Raw genomic sequence first — 19,837 nt, forward strand, 5'->3', positions numbered from 1 at the left:
AAACCTGAAATAAAACGGGGGAGAAGAGAAGAAAGGAAAAGAAAAAGTAGAGGAGGAAGGGGGAGAGAAGTCAAAGAAAAGAAAACGCAGTGACAGTGAAGTGAAGAAGGAAATGATGCTGGTGTTAGTTGTGTGTCTGAGTGTGGCTGTGCCCTCGGGACACGCTGTCAACAGTCAGTTGTCAGTGTCGGACAGGCTTTCGGCGCTCGGGGCCCCCTGTCACCGACCCTCAGCACCTCAGGGTGATAGTGTCGCCCAAATGGAAGCAAAGGAAAAAAGAGAGAGAAATGAAGGAAGAAAAAAGGGCTTTGCTTGCATCCTGTCAGTGGCTGTAATCACCCTTCAATGCATGCATGTGCGTGTGTGTGTGTGTGTGAGCCACAGGCAGATGTAAAGGAGTCTTGGCTTGCATTGGACAGCCTTGCTATACAAAACTGTCTCAAACCCTCAGTGCTACAGGCATTGTCTGTATTAGCTGTCAAAGATGCATGTGTTCCTCATTGTACTTTCATCCTTGTGAGTTTTGCGCTACCTGTACTAAGACCTCTACTCAGTGCTCCTGGTGCAGAGACTCTTAATACCCTCATGGTAGCAGTAATCTGAACACAAGCAGATGGTAAACAAGAAAAAACCCCATCTAATTAAGTTAAGAAACCACAGTACAATTTGGAAGTTGTCTAGCAATATAAACATAATTATAATCCTGGGGTGTACAGAGAGATGCAAATGAATCAGACGAGCAGCCAGGGAATTTTGGGAGGGATTTTATTTACATGAGTTTTGGATGTTTTGGAGGTGCGGGAGGAAAGGATCTTCCTCTGAGGTTAAAAAAGTCAGACATTTACAAACACACAGAACATAATGGCTATATGGTTTCAATATAGATATCAGGCCCACGCAGTGCTTGAGGTGCTATCAGTCCATGTGCAACCAAAGCTGGAGTTCACATTCCCGTCACAAAGTCAAACTTGTTCCTGGTGTGGGTCCGACTGAAATCAGGGCTGCGCCTCATCACTATTCCTGTTAATGGTGTTAATGTACGAGATCTCAAAAATATCGTCCTGGAAAGGAGAGTGTCTGCTTTGGCAACCTCTGGGTTTCATCTTTGTTTTTAACATGCAATCTATTTTGTTGGAATATTCTTGTCATTTCCTTCAAGGTGCATTGGGATTGTTCGCAGCCGAGTGTGAATGAGAGTCATTTCTTCTTCAGGCCTTGGCTCTGAAGCAGACAAAAGAGGGATTGCTCTCTCTCCAGGGTGAGGGTCTGCATTTTCCGAAGTTAAAGAATCTTTAGTGTCTTCATCAGAAGGGATATTAAACAGGAGTGGGAAATGCTTGGATTGAATGGCTCATCTACCATAATGCAGACCTTGCTCCAGTTTGGTCTCCAATTCCAGATCTTGAGGGCTGTTTTCCTGTAACTTTTAAATTCATCTATGGTCCAACCCACTTGAATCAAATTCATGAATTACCAGGCATCTGCAAAATCTGAAGAGATAGCTAGGGTATTCAATTCAGGTGTGTTGCAGCAGGGATGCATTCTAAAAGTAACAGGACTGCATTTGCATTTTGCTTCAGTTTGTCATGATAAACCAAAGATTGAGTGGTAATGGGGGAAGTACTCTTGATGTGGCCTTCTTTCTACATTCTGACAGGCATCGATGGTGTTGAGTTATGAATCAACCACAAGAAACAGATCCTGGATCTAAGTAACTGGTGAATTTCTTGGCTTCAGCAATAGGGCAAAGAGTGTCATCAACAGAGGAGAGTTAAAACGTACTCACTTATGTTGCTTTGCACCAGAAGGACACTTGGGGCCAAACCCAGACATAGAACATACATTCAGATTGGACTTGATACCAACTCAGGAATTATCTAGAGAGTCTCGATTAGGAGGGATTGTGGGTTTTCCTCCCTCCAAGATTTATTGCCCCATTGAACCAATGCTGGATAAACAAAAGAATTTACCTAAATAGTTGATATATTTGATCAAAAGTCAATCAAAGCATCATTTTCTTTCTGCAGATCTGGGGTGTGTTTTGTTACTTAGATACCAGGAAATTATTTTAAGCTATTTTGGTAAAACAACAACAAATCCTTTTATTTTATTTTATTGTTTTTACCCTGTCATTTTACTAAAGCAATTGATTTTAACTCAATATGTATTCAAAACATTGCCTCAGTGAGTGCAAAGGGTACCGACAATTTTTTTTTCTTCATCTGGACAACGCAGTTTAACGCAGACTGATAGATGTACTGTTTATCTTAAGAAACATAATGACGATGTATCGATGTGATAAACGAACAACGATGACATCAACAAAGCTAAAAATCTGAATTTAGCAACAGTTCTTAATCACCCATCCTGCACACACTCCTATGAAGAGTTACCAACACGCTGGCCTCTTTCATGTGTGCTCGAAGGTGTGTTAATGTTGTTTTTCACAGGATGACAGTTGGCTGAGATATTTTTTGCTCCCTCTTGGCTCATTTAGATGGGACATGGTGTGTGCAACATCAGAGAGCTGCTGGTGCAATTCCCATGGTGTCATACAGAGTTATCACGAAGACATGGCAATGAGAGAAGGAACGAAGACGTGTGCAAGTGTGTTTCCTTGCGAAACATCACCTTCAGCCATTTCTGTCATATGCAGATAGTTCTCCTAAAGAGGTGAGGAGGATGAATATGGAAGAAGCTTTTATAACGAGAGAATGGATGTGTGCAATATACTTGGTTGTATATGGTTGTAAAAATATTGGAATAAATGTGAAAAATTTTTTAGTCGAGATGTAAACAAGAGACTTTGATGTATGTGTAATTATGTGACATCAGCCTTTGAGAAGTGTGGAGTTGGGCTGATCTACCCTTTAAAAGTCATCAGGTCATAGAGAGCATCTTTCCATGCTGATCTCATTATGCAGCGAAACAAGTGCATGCAACTTCAAACTGACCGCACAAAAAAAATACTGGAAGAGATGATGTCATGCAGCCAGGAGAGGTAAAAAGCCCAGTTTCTTGTTCCAGTGGGGGAACTATATATATCCAGCAAAAATATGGAGAGAAATACAACAAAATAAGCTGTAAATGTTATCTTCACATACTGTTACAGATCAATTCAGATGCCTAGATGCTGGAAATGATTTGAGCATCTGAATTCCAAGAGTCTGGAGTTTGGAATCCTTTATTAAGGACCGTCCGACCTTTGCACAAGTGGAGCAAGTGTTTGGCTTGCATTGTTGGCACTAATCACATGTCCAGCCGGTGGATGTTGGACTTCAACAAGGCTGCCTTTTGTCACAGGTCCTGTTCATACCTACTATGGACTGGACTTCTAGATGCAGCCAATTGCGGAGGAGGTTTTGGTTTGGGGATCAGCAGGTTTCGTCTCTGCTTTTTGTGGATGACATGGTTCCCTCTGGCCAGGACCTTACAATATCCGCTGGGGTGGTTCGCAGCCGAGTGTGAAGTTCCTGGGATGGAGATCGGCTCCTTCAAGTCAGAGTCCATGGTTCTCAATCGGAAAATTATGTTTTGTCCTCTCCAAGCTAACGGGAAGTTTCTCCTTCAAGTGGAGGAATTCAAGTATTTTGCTGTTCTTGTGAGAGGAGCATGGCGCGATGTGGGTAAGACAGAGCTGAGATGAAAGGCAAGACTCAATTTACTGGTTGGTCTACGTTTCTACCCCTACCAATGGTCATAAAATATAGGTTATGACCAAAAGAACAAGATACCCAACACAAGCAGATGAAATGAGCTTCCTCTGCATCATAGTTGGACACTCCTCCCTTAGACATAGGGCCACTACTACTCCATATTAATAGGAGTTGCTTGGGCAAATTTTCCTGGAAGGCCCTTCGAACATGTCCCTCTGGGAGGAGGCACAAGGGACAGCCCAGGACACGGCTGGAGGGACTATGTCTCTCAACTTGCCTGAGAACGTTGACTTCTCCCTGAGGAGTTGCTGGGACTGCTGCCCATCATGAGCCAGTTCCGGATAAGTGATGACGATGAGCACAAGTAAGATATTATAGTGAGCATCATAAGGCAACACATTAAATCCAATTAGCAAAAAACACTGACTAAACTTTACACACACTCTGTTGTGTATTTTGTGGGTTTTATCAAGAAACACTCGTCTTTCAGCACATTGGTTAGTGGACCATGAAAATTCAATCTCACGCTAAGCCAGGTTGCAGCAGACTTTTTTTGGACGTGTTAAGAAATTCATTATTCACAAACACTGCACATGTAGCAGTACAGATCAAAGACTTAGTGTGACTGAGCTAGTAGGCGAGTTCCAAAAATTAAGCTAATGGTAGCTAATGTTAACAACTTGGAGTTACTCATAGAGAGTGTGTATAGTACAGTCTTACATTGGAGATACCCCAAATTACTTTATGCTAGTCGATAAGCTTGGCTTTGTTAAGCTTGTTCTAGAGGCTCAAACTTTAATCAGGTGTTGCTTGTGAAATTGAGATCCATTAAAAAAAAAAGTTTGGCATGAATAATATTTTTGTCCTAAAACTGTTGAAATCAAAATTTAAAATTTCTCTTTTTATTAACTCAAGTTATCAGCTGTGTTGGAATTATTGATTTTAAAAAGCAAAAATAGAAGAAATCTGTTAGGAGGCACTTTTATCACAGCACAGTGTTTCTAGCCTATGTATGTAACAGGTCTTGATGTTCCACAGAATATGTTTCTTTTTTTTTTTTTCGAGTTTAGAACCTGATAGGAAGCATTTTCAGATACACTGACATATGTTGCAAGGTAATAAACAGTCTGACAGCAGCCTTCAATACTCTCACCCTCAGAATAGCTTGTCTGCAGCTTATGTCTGTTTATAACATCTGAAAGATGTATAGAGAGATGGGAAGATGGGACATTGCAATATGTTCCTGCACCTTTGCCCTGGTGAAAAGTAATAAAAATCTGTCCCGTGTATCCTTGCGTTTTCTTCTTCAGTATTCCAATCTTCTGGACCTTGGTTTCCAGTAATCATTTCTACATGATGGTAAAGGAATTAATCAAATTAAGGCTCTTCATTTCTAGCTGCTCTTCTTCATCTTTGACAATAAATTCATTGACTGCAGAATTTTTGGTCATTCTAAAGTATTTACAGTAAAGCAGACACATAAAAAAGTTCCGAAAATCTAAGTGTCCACACATGTAGAGCTAGTGCAGCGAGCTGTACCATTTAGCAATCAGAGCTATGATGTTTAAAAATATATAATACAAATAGCTTGGGGAAGTGTCTTGACTCATTTTCAGGCTTTTCTTGATAGACACAACTACTGCTGGGAGCCACAAAGTTTACAGAAAACCACTTTTCATGTCACCTTATAACTTTTGGCATGTTTTTTATCTGACTTTTCTCTTAGCAATTTATATGTGATATTTACAGAGCATGATCAGTCGTATATTACAATGATTTAAGAAGTTTGTATTTGATGAATGCTTGTCTGGGATGTAATATCAATTTCATATACCATTTGAAATTACCTCATTGCAAAAACATTGGACCGTTTTACTTAATAACTGACTGGTTTTATGTTAGACAGCAGATCCAGCAGAGTAAACATAGTAGTGAGCATCAGAGTCACCAACTAAACACAGAGACGCCTTAAAAAACACAAACAAAAAAATAACAGTAGAGGATATAATTACATTTTCAGCGCAGTAAAATGGTCGGGCTCCTTAGCTTGATTAATCCAATTGTTTATCAAGGTCATGTGTGTTTAACAATTTTTAACCTTATTTGAATTGTTTTAACGCCTGCTTAGTTCATAATCAGACATTACTTTGCGTAGTGAATTCAGCAATCCTCACAAATACAAACTCATTTGTCTCATTCTTCTGTGCAGCTCTATCCAAAAGGCAAGTGCGATAAAATGCCACATGCTTTGTGCTGGAAGGCATTACAGTTGTTTTTCTCTAGAGCTGCTCTGTGCATGTGTGTGCGCTTGTGTGTGTCCTTCACTGACCTTGCTGTTCCTCATCTATCAGCTGGACGTTTTACCCAAAGAGAAAACCCATAAAGGGAATTGCTATTTTCTCGCAATCATGTTTTCTATGATTGCTCTGCTGTTGAGCTCCTGTGTTGATCTATGTCTTTGGCGTGTTCGTCTCGTGTACTCTGCCTAAGACCACTGACCACCTCTGAGCTCATATCCATCACAAACAGGCAGCGGAGAAAAGATGATGGCCAGATAAGAGACAGCAGCTGCAAGGAAAATATTGGTCAGCGGAGAAAAGAACGGCAGGGTGGGATGTCACGCTTTTTAAATCAGCAGAGACAGAGAGGGCAGGAGATTGATCCTTTTTTTTTTTCATACATTCGTCTAACGCAGGTGACAGGTTTGGTTTTGAGGGGTAAGCAAGTCTATCAGTGTGCTGCCATGGCCAGATGATGAGTTTCACATTCAAGCTTCAATTTTCACTTTTTTTTTCTTTCTTTTTTTCTTGTTTTTTTTTTTGACAATCTGAGAGTGGTACTTTAAAGTTTTCTTATTTTAGGGATTCCACCATAAATAATTTCTAACTACATTGATTTTAACACACCACTGTGCAAATGTGATAATCACTGAGAGGACTGACTGTCAATACGGGGCTCTAAACTGCTTTTTTTGTGAGTCACTGGGGAAATTCTACAGAAAATGAGAGACTGGTCTATGACACAAAGAGAAGATGGCTATGAAGCACAAAGCGACTCACAGGGAGGCATATTTTAAAAGCAAAAAAAGAACAATTTTACATAACAGGGTTTCTATAAAATTTCCATTTCAGAAATCCGTATTTTGCCAGACTCAATTGTGTGTTTTCCTGTTTTATTACGATTTTAAAAACATAAGTACTAAAAATTCGCCCGGATGGATTTTTCTACCTAAGAGATCGCACATTACTGAACCTGCTTCTGATTTAGCAGTGAGGCAAATGACCATTTTACTACTTTTGCCATCTGCAAAAACAGATTTGGTAAAGGGCATGTAGAACGTCGTAAAATAAAATCCATTTTGAAATTCTACTGTGGATAGGAGGGTTATTAAGAAAAATGTGAGTCCATCTGCAAAAAGTGGCCTAGCTTAATCCTTGTGCGTGCGAGGACTGAGGCAAACATAGAGGACTATGGCAAATGATACACGTGTTGTGTGTGTGGGGTCAATTGGACCCCATTTCTACAGACAAGGGTTAAAATGGGATGTGCACGCTAGAAATATCTCACAGCCTGAAGTGAGGAGAGGGTCAAACTTTCCTGAGATGGATCTCAGACACTGTTGTTTTAGTCAAATGGTGCAAAACTAGCTACTATGGTGTAGGCTGACCCAGCCTTTCTATTAATGGAAATTTACAGTTTTGTTTATTTATAAAATAAGTTTGGTTTTCGGTGTCTCTTTTCCAGAAATTAATAAGAAAAAAAAAAGATTAAACAGCAATATACAAAACTGCATGTACAAATTAGGACCGATTTGTACCAAGGAACATATGTGTCTGAATTTTGAGCAACTGAGGGATAACATGCAATGAGGCACCAAGCGTGAATATCTAGAGTCTGAGTCTAGAATCTACTTAGATCAGGATCAGTGGATTGATTGGTGACTAAACACAAGAAATTCACAGAACTGATTGATGCCACTTGTGACCTGTTTATCATCCGCTCACTTGGATTGTCTTTCTTAATCTCACAGCCTTCAAGTGTTTTCAAGGTCGTGCCCCTCATCGTGTGTCTGACCCGTTTTCTACCTCCTGACCATCATGTCTTCCTGATCCCTGCTTGAACTGTGAAGTTGACGTTTTCTCCTCACACCTGGAATCTGATTACTGCCTCACAGACTCTGGATCATTTCTTTCTGACCTGGACCGATTGCCCGATCTTTGGGGATTGTAGACACGGTGTGCTCTGATCGTGCGCGTTACCTAACTCGCCCTGTTACTGGAGTTTCTGCGCTCCGTGGCGTCATCATCCGGCATTTCCAGTGTGCAGAGGATTCCCCTCTGCATGCGGGAGAATCCTTAAAAGGACTCTTCAATCCTCTACTGTTGCATCAATTGCTTTCAGTCAGTCGAGATGGCTCACCATTAGCAGATCACGCATCAACCCTTCATCACAGAATCTCACCGCGTAGCTGCTGATCGTCTCTCCCATTTTGATTTTTGTCATAAAATCTGTTCAACCTTTCCTTTTTCGCTTACTGAGTTTTAGGTCTGATTCACACTTAAACCATTACAGGGCAGTCAGCGTTAGTTGGTAACATAGAGACTTTCAAATGTGTGCCTAAGAATGCAGGTTGGACACATGTCTGTCACCGTGCGATTAGGATTATTTAGTATCTATTTGAGAACACTGCCATTCCAAGCAAAGAAGAATTACAAAATGTAGAAAGCATGCCAAGTTACCAGGACACTGAGAGGTAGGGCTGCTAGACACAAGCATCATGTCACATTGATTTAGTTAATAACCTAAAGTATTGACATGTAGTGTTACTGAATGCAAAACTTATTTTATTCCTGCGTAGGAACAACTCAGTGTTCATTGATGCATAGCTGAGACCGTAATATTGGAAAGGATTTAACAGCTTAAACTAAATCTCCAAACTGCAACGTTAATGAGACACTCAAACAGTTGGAAAAAAAAAAAAAGCACAATTGTCACAAATGGTTAACCACAAATTAATTCTGTATGCCAAATGCATCCAACACACATTTCACAACAGGACTTCATTTTAAGCTTCAGGAAACTTTATGTGCGCCGGGCACATCTTGTGTTGGTTTGACAACAGACAGCCATCTTCTGCTGCGCTCGGGTTCGTCTGTGTTCGTATTCACTGTCTGTCTATGAGTGTGTGACTGTGAAGTAATTTTCTGTTGAGTGTGCATTCATTCATAATTAAGATGACATTTTATGACTTTCCACAGCTTCTCCCTCAGAAGCAGAAGCGGCATTCCTCCCGAGCAGCACTGAAGGCCTTCGTCGCTCGCGGTCAGGCTCATTAGTTAAGGCAGATTTCCTCATTCGCGCCGACGCGTTCACGCAATCGGCGAATTTCACGGAAAAAAAATGTCGTGTCTGCCTGAGCTTTGAAATTGTTTAGCCACTGCTGACCTTTAACCTGTTAACGAGTATTGCTATCAACCTCTGTGACATGCTCACATTATGCAACGTTTTCCTGTTTGGTTGCCCTCTTAACCTTCTCAGAGACTCAAGTTTGTTCATTTGTGGAACAGATGTGCTTAATCATAGCATCTTTGACGTTATAACGTTACGAAACAGATTACGTCAGATTAGACAAACCTTGATGTGAAGTTATGAGTTTTTCAGTCTAGAAATCATTCTATAAAAGGAAGCAAAAACAACAGTCATTAAAAACTGATGTGGCAGACACGGTCTGTGAGGATTTGGTTTTTTCTGTGTAGTCATTTAGGTTTCTGTGTCTATTGAGTCCCCGTGTTGTCCTGTCTACCCCTTGATTGTTCCCAGCTGTGTCTCGTTTCCCCGATTCCCCTCTGTGCCTTTAATCCCACCTGTGTTCCTTGTTGGGTCCTTGTCTAATTGTCTTGTCAAGCTGTCTGGTCTTCCGTCTGTTCTGCCGTCAGTTGTTTGTTGATTCCAGTTGCTAGCAGTATTTGAACTCTTAGCCTTCTGCTCATTCTGTGCTGCCTGGACTTTGTATTTTTCACCATTAAATCATCATTCTCACTCAACAACCTGGGTTCATCGCATCTTCCTCGCCACCTCATACCGCGAATCATGACACAGTCAGTCGAGTCCATACCTGCCCACTTGACTCAAGACAAAACACAATCAAAGTCACAGTCCGTGAACTGATTTAATCTCAGGTTAAATAAAAGTTTTTTTCTTACATCACAGATGGTAATATGATGACCTTATACAACAAGAAGAGGTGTATATTTTAATTAAATCAGCTGTATTGCACAGAAAGAAAGTAGCGTTTGGTTTTACCAACCTGCTCAGCAAATATTGCTTTTCATCAGTTGATTTTTACAGGTGGAGCATGGACTGCAGTGTGGATATTTGAATCAAACTATCACAAAAAGGTTTTGCCTAATGACATTGGCTGATACAAATGTCTTTTTAAGGACATCTACATTCACACATCAGGTCTTGAGGCTCAAATTTGACTTTTTTTTTCTGAAATCAGTTTTAATTATGAAAAATGTCTGTGTCACCAAAGCTCATCGCGTCACAGTCCTGTACTGTGACTTTGATTGTGTTTTGTCTTGAGTCAAGTGGGCAGGTATGGACTCGACTGACCGTGTCATGATTTGCGGTATGAGGTGGCGAGGAAGATGCATTATCAGGTGTAAAGAAAATGGATGGATGGATGGATGGGTATTTAGGAGCCAACAGGATTGTCCCAAAATTATAACACAAAAGAAGCTAATATAAAATGAACAACAAACTGAAATGTCATTTTGTGGAGCACTGATTGCAACTTCTGTTTGGATGAGTTGTTGGGACTGTGACATGATAAGCTTTGGTGACAGACATTTTTCATAATTAAAAGCCATTGTTTGCATCCGGATTTACCGGATCTGGTTTCTTCTGGTGAACAGTTATGATGCGTCGATAATCTAAAAGTCGGATAAAACTCGACGTGACCAATCTGACTGCAGATGGACTGAAAACAATCAGACACGCGTCTGATTTAGCATCACATATGGAAGTAGCTTTTTGGGTGAAGTGATCGGAAGTGGGCCATTCATACTGCATTGGAGAAGAAAAAATGTGGTTTTGGGTCGCATTTGCCTGCTGTGTGGATGTAGCCCAAGGTATTTCAGTGAAGGGCCAAATAAATAAAGGTAATGAATGAAAAGAGCATGGAGGTTGCCAAAGTTTGGAACAAAAGGCTGCAAAGAATAAACCAAATAATACAAACATTGGTATATGCTAAAGTGAATATTTCTTTAAAGACAATTGTACTTATGAAAGGCGTTAAGAGGAAAACAATGACTAATTTCCCCAGGCAGAGTTGCTCCATCATGCATTAAACGGATTGAGACAGTACAGAAGCAGATGAGCCACACGTATATAAGTTAAGAAACAATAACACCAAATAAAAGCTACATTACTGCCTGTGAAGAGAGATGAGTTTGTTCTTTTCATTTTTTTTATTATCTATCTTCAACGGGAAGAATAAAAGTAGGCAGATGGCAGGTAGGCAGAAAGGCACAGAGAAGAAATTGGCAGGTAGAATACAAACAAGTCCTGCCAGTCGACAGCAAAGGAAGCAAACAGCCAGGGAGCCCAGAGGAGAGAAAGTTAACAGTCTCCAATGCAGTCTAGCAACTAGACGATAATAAGAAAAACAATTGTTCCATAGTGGAAAAAGAGAGAGAGATCGCTTGAAACTTTTCCAATTGTATCGCCTCTATAAAGCTCTATAGATCCAGTGTGAAGTGTGTGTGATTACACAACTATTTTCTGTAGGAGAACAGCTGATTGTGGAGCCACAGGGACACCCAGGACACGACGCTACCACGCTCACATTCCTCATCAAAAGTCACTCCTTAACCTAAAACAACAGATTCTTGTTACCAGCAAAGGACCAGCTCTGTGTTCTTAATCCCTTTTTTTTTCTTTAGATGGAAGTAATTTATGCATTAAGATCCCAGACTCTGTAGGAAGAGCATCAAGGCACAGAATCAAATCTCCCTGACGTCTAGAGTGAAGTTTCCTCCACAGTCGGTGATTTAGCGAGCCGTGTTATCTGCTGCTGGAGCCGGTCTACTTTGTTTTATCAAGTCCAGAGACGGCGCAGTCACTTAAAGGTTTCTTTCTGCTGGCAAGCTGTATGAATAAGCTGCTTTCATTTTTCATCAGGACTTAGCACCTGACCACATTGTTACCTGCTTTAGCGGCTGGTGTATCACTGTGCCGGACAAACGTATCAATCTGAGGTGTATCGTCTTGAGTTAGATAAGAGACACAATTCAAAGATTCAGTTGTAGCACTAAAGCAACCCGGGCTTCCTTAACACACACACTTAAACAAGCAAATACCGAGAGAATATACTGTACAATGAGATAACATGCTACTGAGTAGACATGTGTGTCTTAATTTTTTTTCTATTGTTATCTAATTTACCTGTAATAAAGCTAGTACAGGCGTTTAGCTGTTTTCTCTCTTTTCTTTAAGCATATGCTTGCAACAAATAGCTTTGTGAATGTGATACAGTCATTGCATTTCTGAACATTTCATGTTCAGAAATGCAGCGGCCTCAAGTTCTACTTTGTGAACTTGAGGCCGCTGCTTTCAAGCTAGCAAACCATCAAGGCGGCACTTTCAGCACAGCAAAAGGGCTTCCAAAGGTTGAACTTTTCACCGCAAAAGAGCCCAACGGCATTTTCTGCCAAACCAGAACCAGAAGAGATGCTTCCCACTGCACAGGAGGCTGGCTGCTTCTCCATAGCAACAACAAAAGACAAAACTGACACGTCTTCAAGAGTCATGTAACAATCAAAGTCGGTCTATTTACTCTGAATGCTTGATCAGACGCAATATGTAGCTCTCTCATGAAGAAAAGCCTTTGAGGAACGCACACCGCAGGGGGCCCCAGCTTGGTAACGGGGGACTGAAATTAACTCTAAAGGTGAGAAGGTATTTGAAGTGTGACTGTCAAAAATGTCTTACTGCACTTAAAATGATTGCATGCCTGTAGAGAGAGAGGGGGGGTTGTGTTTTGTGTGTCTTTACTGTTGAAAACAAAAGTGTTAAAAGTGTCATTATTCATTAATCCTTCCCATTGATTTCTATACTATACTATATGCACAATACTTTGAAATTTCATTTTGGTATTTAGAAAATATAAAAAGAGAAAACAGAATAAGAGAACCCATTTGTAGTCGTAGACTTTATTTCTTGTTCCATTATCAAAAAAGCTGTTTCGCAGTTTTCTGGAAGTTTTTTTCCAGATTTGTGGTGCATAGAAGTTGAATGCTGCTTCCATCAGTCCTTGCAGCGGTTGTGGGTTTGATTTGGGACGTGGGCTATTTACCTGCGTGTTTATCTTGTTTTCATTTGGTCAACTGCAAAAAAAAGAAAAGGTGGGCAAAAATTTAAAAAACTCAGTAAATGTCTGCTGAAATCCAAACTAACAAGACAACTTGTTAAACTAATTACATTTTTTTCAAAATAAAGGGGAAGTCCGAAAATAGATAGATTGTGACTCAAATAGCAAAATACAAAGTGTAGCGAGAGCAATAAAGACAAATAGACAGAGGGGCTCGATCGATGTCAGAGCCTTCCAAGGCCAGCCCTTTTGTTTCCCCACTCAGAAGCAGAACCGGGATAATAAGTACACCAACTCGTACCCCCGTAAGGCAACTACATAACAGGAAGATAACAAAAGACAAAAATAATGTGATTAAACAAAAACACTTGTGTTAAAACATGATCCACTTTGTGTAGCTAAAGATGTAAATGTAATCAAACGGGGATATGATTGCACCGTGTTCTTTGTCGCTGATTCGACAGGTTTTACACAGGGAGAAATTCAAAACCAGAAATTCTCTCTCATTCATTTCTGTTTTGAGTTAAGATGATGTTACACGTGTTGACCTTTAAAGTCAGATTGTACTGACGGGCCACATTACAGAAGAAAAGTCTTTAGACGAGTTTTGACTTAGACAATCCCTTGAGAGAAACTGCTACTTAGCTGTTAGCATCCAATTAGCACACAGAGCGTCTCAAGGCTGAAGTCTGAGATCACAGAGGGTGGATAATTGAATCATAGCAACCTTCAGATGAGTCTGTTCTTAACGGCCCAGCATGACAGCTGAGTAAAAATAGATGAAACTATAGAGTTGATCTGAATGGAGCAAATGTTATTTTTTAACCCTCGACATAAACCAACTGATATAAGTCTGAATTGTTGACATACTTACTTTATATGCACTTAAATTATTTAATTCAATACTTAATAAAATTATACACATTTTTAAAAGTTGGAATTGCTTATGTAAAATACAACATATGGTTGGCAATTTAATGTAGTAATATCCAGCTGCCGACCGGATGTCCTGCAGCTGGTCCGTCTCCGTCGTCATCCTCGGTCCGGTCCTCTTTGAGGGGTCCGCTCCCAGTGGCTCCACCATCCAGACTTGCTTTCAGGGGACCTGTGTCAGTTTCGCGGGCCCCCGGACATTTTGAGGCATTCTCCTGTTTGGCCGCGTTGCAGCCAAATAGACTTTTTTTCATTTTTTTTCATAAATTTTTAGGAATATGTGGTTTTCAAGTCGTCTTTCCATACATGTAAAATTCTCGGTTTTTCCACTGCCAGCAGACAGACTGGTTTCTGATGAAACAATGCTCTTGGTTTGGCATCTGGCCATTGCACACAGTATGGATAATCCTTTTATGAATGACTTGTACCGTTCCTTTAAGAAAACCTTGGAGACATCAATGGATAATTAATGGGAAACTACGGTTGTGACAAAGAAGCAGCGATGAGCATCACTGGGTATTGATATAGTCAAAGATAATACAATTTCAAATACATTCATCATCGACTCAATTAATGATTCTAAAACCAGATAATACAATTTTTAGTCAAAGCATGTTATTAATATCTAAGAAAAAATATCTTACAAATTAAATGTTAGTGGTTTAAAACATCTTATGTTCAGTTTTTTCACCCTCTCAGATGTTAGTTTTAGAAGACTTCTCATCCTGCTTGCGTGAACTGACCTAAGTTCCCTTTCTCACAGTAATTCAAGTGATATTGCTTTTGGCGTTATTTTAATTTATGGCCTCCTGTCCTGTGTGATAAGACCACAGGGGTCCGAGCAGAAGTTCTACTGCCGATCTCTTAATTCAATACATACCCAGCAATAGCTTTAGTTTCAAATCACTAACAGAAACCTGTTCAAAAAAGTTTGTTCAAAAAAGTTTAAACTGTATTAAACACTAAAAATAATCCTTTTTCCTCAACAGTATGGTCACACTCGGTAACTTTAATTATGTCTGACATTCCTCCAAAAATGAAATATGTTCAGGATTATTTCAGGGTTTTTTGTTGTTTTATTTTTTCAAGAGGAAAAGCTAAAGGACAAACGGCAGCATGTATCTTGGCACAGCAGGTTGTTAATGTTTTTGTCTGAGACAAGCAGCTTTAGCTTGTTGTCATTATATTTAAGAGCATCTAAAATCACCTGTAGTTTGGATAAAATAGCTGACTTAATTCAGTTAGAGCAAATGACATATTGTAAAGATTTAATTATGAATAATACATTCGTTAGCTCTCTGTACCAGCCAGATGGTTACTGACAGCTGTTAAATACAAAGTTAAAATATCTCAATTTCTGGATCCAGTTTAAGGTATTCATAGGCTGCAATATCAAATATGATATTGAAACAAAAAAATGAGCCAGACTCTTTTTTTTTTTTTTATAAATTCTTGAGTTTACAATGTCAGAGAATATCTGAGTTTTAGTAATGTAGATTTATGACGATAATCATGGAATTCTTTTTCACATTTATCACTGTGTGAGTATAAAGTTAATTAGGTAAGTATTTTTAAAGTTTTTTTTTACCTGTTTTTTTTTTGTGTGTTCTCTGTCAATACAAAGTTCTAAATGGAGAACTTTTGAATCCAGTATCAAGGTGCCGGTCTGTTGGGTCTCAAGCTACTGCTCCCAGACTTTTCTCTAGACTTTCTCCTCTTCACTGAATAAATTACCATTTAAATCTTCATTTTATGAATTAAAATTGCAGTCAGAAAAAAATGATTAGTTCTTTCATTTTGGTTGGCCATTGTGTGACATATTGATGTCAGACTTCAGTGCTAATGCAATTCAGAAGGAAAAGTAGCAAAAACTATGATATATGCCATGTAATTGAGTTTGAGAATGATAATATGACTTACTGAAGATACACTGTGTGTCTCTAAGCGACAAATTTCGCTCCGTTTTAACAGAGCTACAAGCCGGCATCCATTAGACTCGATCAGAGCATTTTGTAATTAAATCAGCACACAGAGTGTGACTGATGATGTCTTACTGAAGGTTTTTGGTTTTTTTTGTTCCCCAACACTCTCTGGGATGTGGAATTGTCCATCTGTGTGGCGCGTAGACAGGCAGGTGCAGCTCCTGACGCCGAGCGACAGATCATGACCTGACTTTAGAGTTGTTGTAAAGAAGAGAAAAGCTGCCGCCCTGAACAACATGGAGGTCAAATAGCTGAAACGTAGGAAGACAGGAACAAGCAGAGGGATGCAGAGGCTTAGTGATTCTGGTAACTATCCATCACCTGGAGCTCCCACACAGGGCTGGAAGCTGGAGACTCCGAGGTTTGCTATCCTGAGGGATGGATAGGGAGTAAAATAAATGGGAATTGTTTCAGTGGTTTTTTGAATCATAACTCCCATCTTCCCGTATCTTTGGTTGTCAACGTAACAGTTGCCATGCTACAGAACACGCACAGTTTAGCCCTTATTCTCCGTTTTCATTTGTTGATCTGAAACATTTTTAAAAACACACAAATATGCTCTGTATATTTCTCTTCCATTTATCCAGTAACTACACAGAGACAAACCCTCGCAAGCATAATGTCAGGATGCTCCGAGGCGAGAAGACAAAAGAAGATCGAGAAAATTCAATGGCGATACTTCCATCTGGGAAAAATAAAGAGAGAAGGGACAATGGAGGGCGAGTCGTCTGTGCTGTAAAAATGGCTCTCAGTTTAGCCGGTCAAATTTTTCACTAGAGCCTCGCCTTTGTGTCACTTTGTGTTAAAATCTCTTGTACGTGTTGTATGTGCTTACAAAATCATCCCTGATACAGAAATGTGGGCTTAATAGAAAGTATATTTTAGTGTTTGTTTCTAATTTACTGAACGTCATATTCAATAAATTTGAATGTTATTTGATGAAGAATATGTGGTGTTGTGGTGTTTTTGTCATATTTAAAAGAAATAAAGGCTTGGAAACATCAGTCTGTGTATAAATAATCCATACAATGTGCTTCACTTGGTGAACTGTGATCTAAAGTAAAACTTTATGATAATATGACTGTGTATGGTGTTTCTGGGTCACAAACTGTAACTGTCTTTTGATTATCCTGATGAATACTGCAAACTGAAACATATTGTTCTTATAGTAACGTCAGTCACGCGTCATTCTGCTAGTGAAACCAGTTTCCTCTGTACTTTTTAAATAAACAGAAATAAAACATTTTTAAAATGTCCCCTGACAATAAGTCTATATGCACAAAACATAATGTGGAGGGAAGCACAGAGAAAAACAACAACCAGGAAGCCAAATAAATATTCTGAGTGAAACTGATTCTATGGGAACACAAATTCAAAACTTTAAGGTGGATTTGTACGATTTTCTTTACTGCAGTTCTGTTTTTTTCCTTTTGTGCCAAAGTGTGGCACAAGTGAATGATTTTCACTTCTGGACATTTGTCACTAGCGTAAATGACTTCCTCTGTCTGCTGTAGAGAGAGTAATATTAGCCGGACACCTGCTGAAGCTTTTCTCAAAAATTACTGGAGTTTAAAGATTTATTATATTAGCATGTCATTAATCCATTATAACATCAACAAGAATGCATAAAATGTTTTAAATTGGGCTATTTTTTTTTTGTCTTTTATTCGGTCTGTATAATTTTATGCTGCAGACACTGAGCAAAAAACTGGAACGGGATGACGCTGAACGTGGGGGCTGTTATGTCATTCAGTCGGTGACAGTGTGAAAGAGAATTATCCCCAGCAGCAAGTCATGTTGGATATGAACATTAAAGGCTTCAGGCAATCAGGACAATAGCTATCTGTGGAAGGCACAAAGTGAAAAATGCATGCAGTGGTGGGAGATTTTTCTTCATTCCCTTTTCCCAGCGCTGTAATCCTCTGGTCTTTGTGCCTCCATTTCCGTCACAGGTCAACACTTCACACATCTGTCATGTAAAAAAGGTTCCAGGCAAAGGAAATGCTTGAATTTTCTTCTTATGCCTGTCATTACTTAAATCAGGACGGAAGGACGCTCAACCAGGGGGAAAAAAACCCAAAACAAAACAGAAACTGTAACATAGAACAAACAAGAAGACATTTGAGTGCGTCAATGGGAGTCTCAAAAACATCCTGTCGGCTAGGGGATGTGAGTATGGGATTGAGAGTTGCTAGAATGAAATTTCTCACCCCTGAAATTTCAGTATGAACACTGAGACACGTCATAAAGGTCAGAATACGGTGGATATAGAAAGAATAAAAGAAAAAGAAAAAAACAATATCCTGTGTAATCCTCAAGAGCGCCTGCATCCTCAGCATCTTTTGTAGCACAATCATTTCAGACTCATACCGACTTTAGGTAGGAGTAAAAGCATCTCATGCTGGAAAAAAATACTATTTTTTTACTGTAAGTCTGTGAACGGACAACAAAAAAATTGGAAATAAGAAAAGATTTTGAAGAGGGATGTAAGAACCATCGAGTAAGTAAGTAGCAGCAAAGCTGGAAGAGTTACAAATAGAGGCTATTTATTGCTAAAGCGCTTGCACAGGCTTATAGTCTCTGTCAGTCTTTTGCTCACATGCTGTCTTTTGCTTCAGTCGATTTTCTTCCCCATCACTGACAGCTCAACCAGAGGGAGTCGGCGTGTCGTCAATGCCACAGATTCTTTTTGATGGATTACTGGGGAATCTTATTTGTAAAATATTTTTGACAAAAAAAAAACTGAAAAAAAAAAAAAGCTCTTTGGTAATTCAACACTTCTCCATGCCTTTCTAGACACTTGAAATTAAATAAACACAATTGTGTTCTCTCCGTGGGCTGCCACCTTGTCGTGGTGGAGTGGTTTGAGTGTCCCAATGATCCTAGGAGCTATGCTGTCAGGGGCCCCGTGTCCCTTGTAGGGTCACCCAAGGCAGACAGATCCTAGGGAGGAATCAGACAAAGCACAGCCCGAAGACCCCTTCTGACAAAGAAGACCTCATCGGGACCCCACCCAGGAGCCAGGCCTGGAGGTGGGGCACCCTGGCGAGCGCCTGGTGAGCCGGGCTTTTACCCATGCGGTCCGGCCGGGCTCAGCCCGAAGAGGCGACGTGGGTCCCCCTTCCCAATGGACTCACTACCTGCAGGAGGGGCCAAAGGGGTCAAGGTTGCAGAAGCTGGCTCTTGGGACATGGAACGTCACCTCTATGTTGGAGAAGAAGCCGGAGCTAGTGTGTGAGGCTGAGAGGCTCTGGCTAGAAATAGTCGGTCTCACCTCGAAGCAAGGCTCTGGTTCTGGAACCAGTCTCCTTGAGAGGGGCTGGACATACTTTTACTCTGGAGTTGCCCATGGTGAGAGTATGCCCACTCCTGCCTGGTGCAGGAGTGGGCATACTCCTGCCTCCCATCTTGGTGCCTGTACGTTGGGGTTTAACCCGGTGAACGAGAGGGTAGCTTCCCTTTGGCTACGGGTGGGAGGACGGGTTCTGACTGTAATCTGAACAACAGTTCAGATTACCCACCCTTTTTGGAGTCCTTGGAGGGGGTACTGGAGAGTGCCCCTTCTGGGGACTCCCTTGTTCTGCTGGGGGACTTCAACCCTAACATGGGCAATCACATTGAGACCTGGAGTGGCGTCGTTGGGAGGTTCTCTGTTGCTGGACTTCTGTGCTCGTCATGGATTGTCCATAACAAACATCACCCCTCCCTTCTTAGGCTCCTACCCCCACGACCAACCCCAGATAAGCAGAACAGGGATGGATGGATGGATGGATGGATGGATGGATGGATGGATGGATGGATGGATGGATGGATGGATGGATGGATGGATGGATGGATGGATGGATGNGGATGGATGGATGGATGGATGGATGGATGGATGGATGGATGGATGG

Source organism: Poecilia reticulata, linkage group LG15, assembly GCF_000633615.1.
Source record: "Poecilia reticulata strain Guanapo linkage group LG15, Guppy_female_1.0+MT, whole genome shotgun sequence".
Lineage (NCBI taxonomy): Eukaryota > Metazoa > Chordata > Actinopteri > Cyprinodontiformes > Poeciliidae > Poecilia > Poecilia reticulata.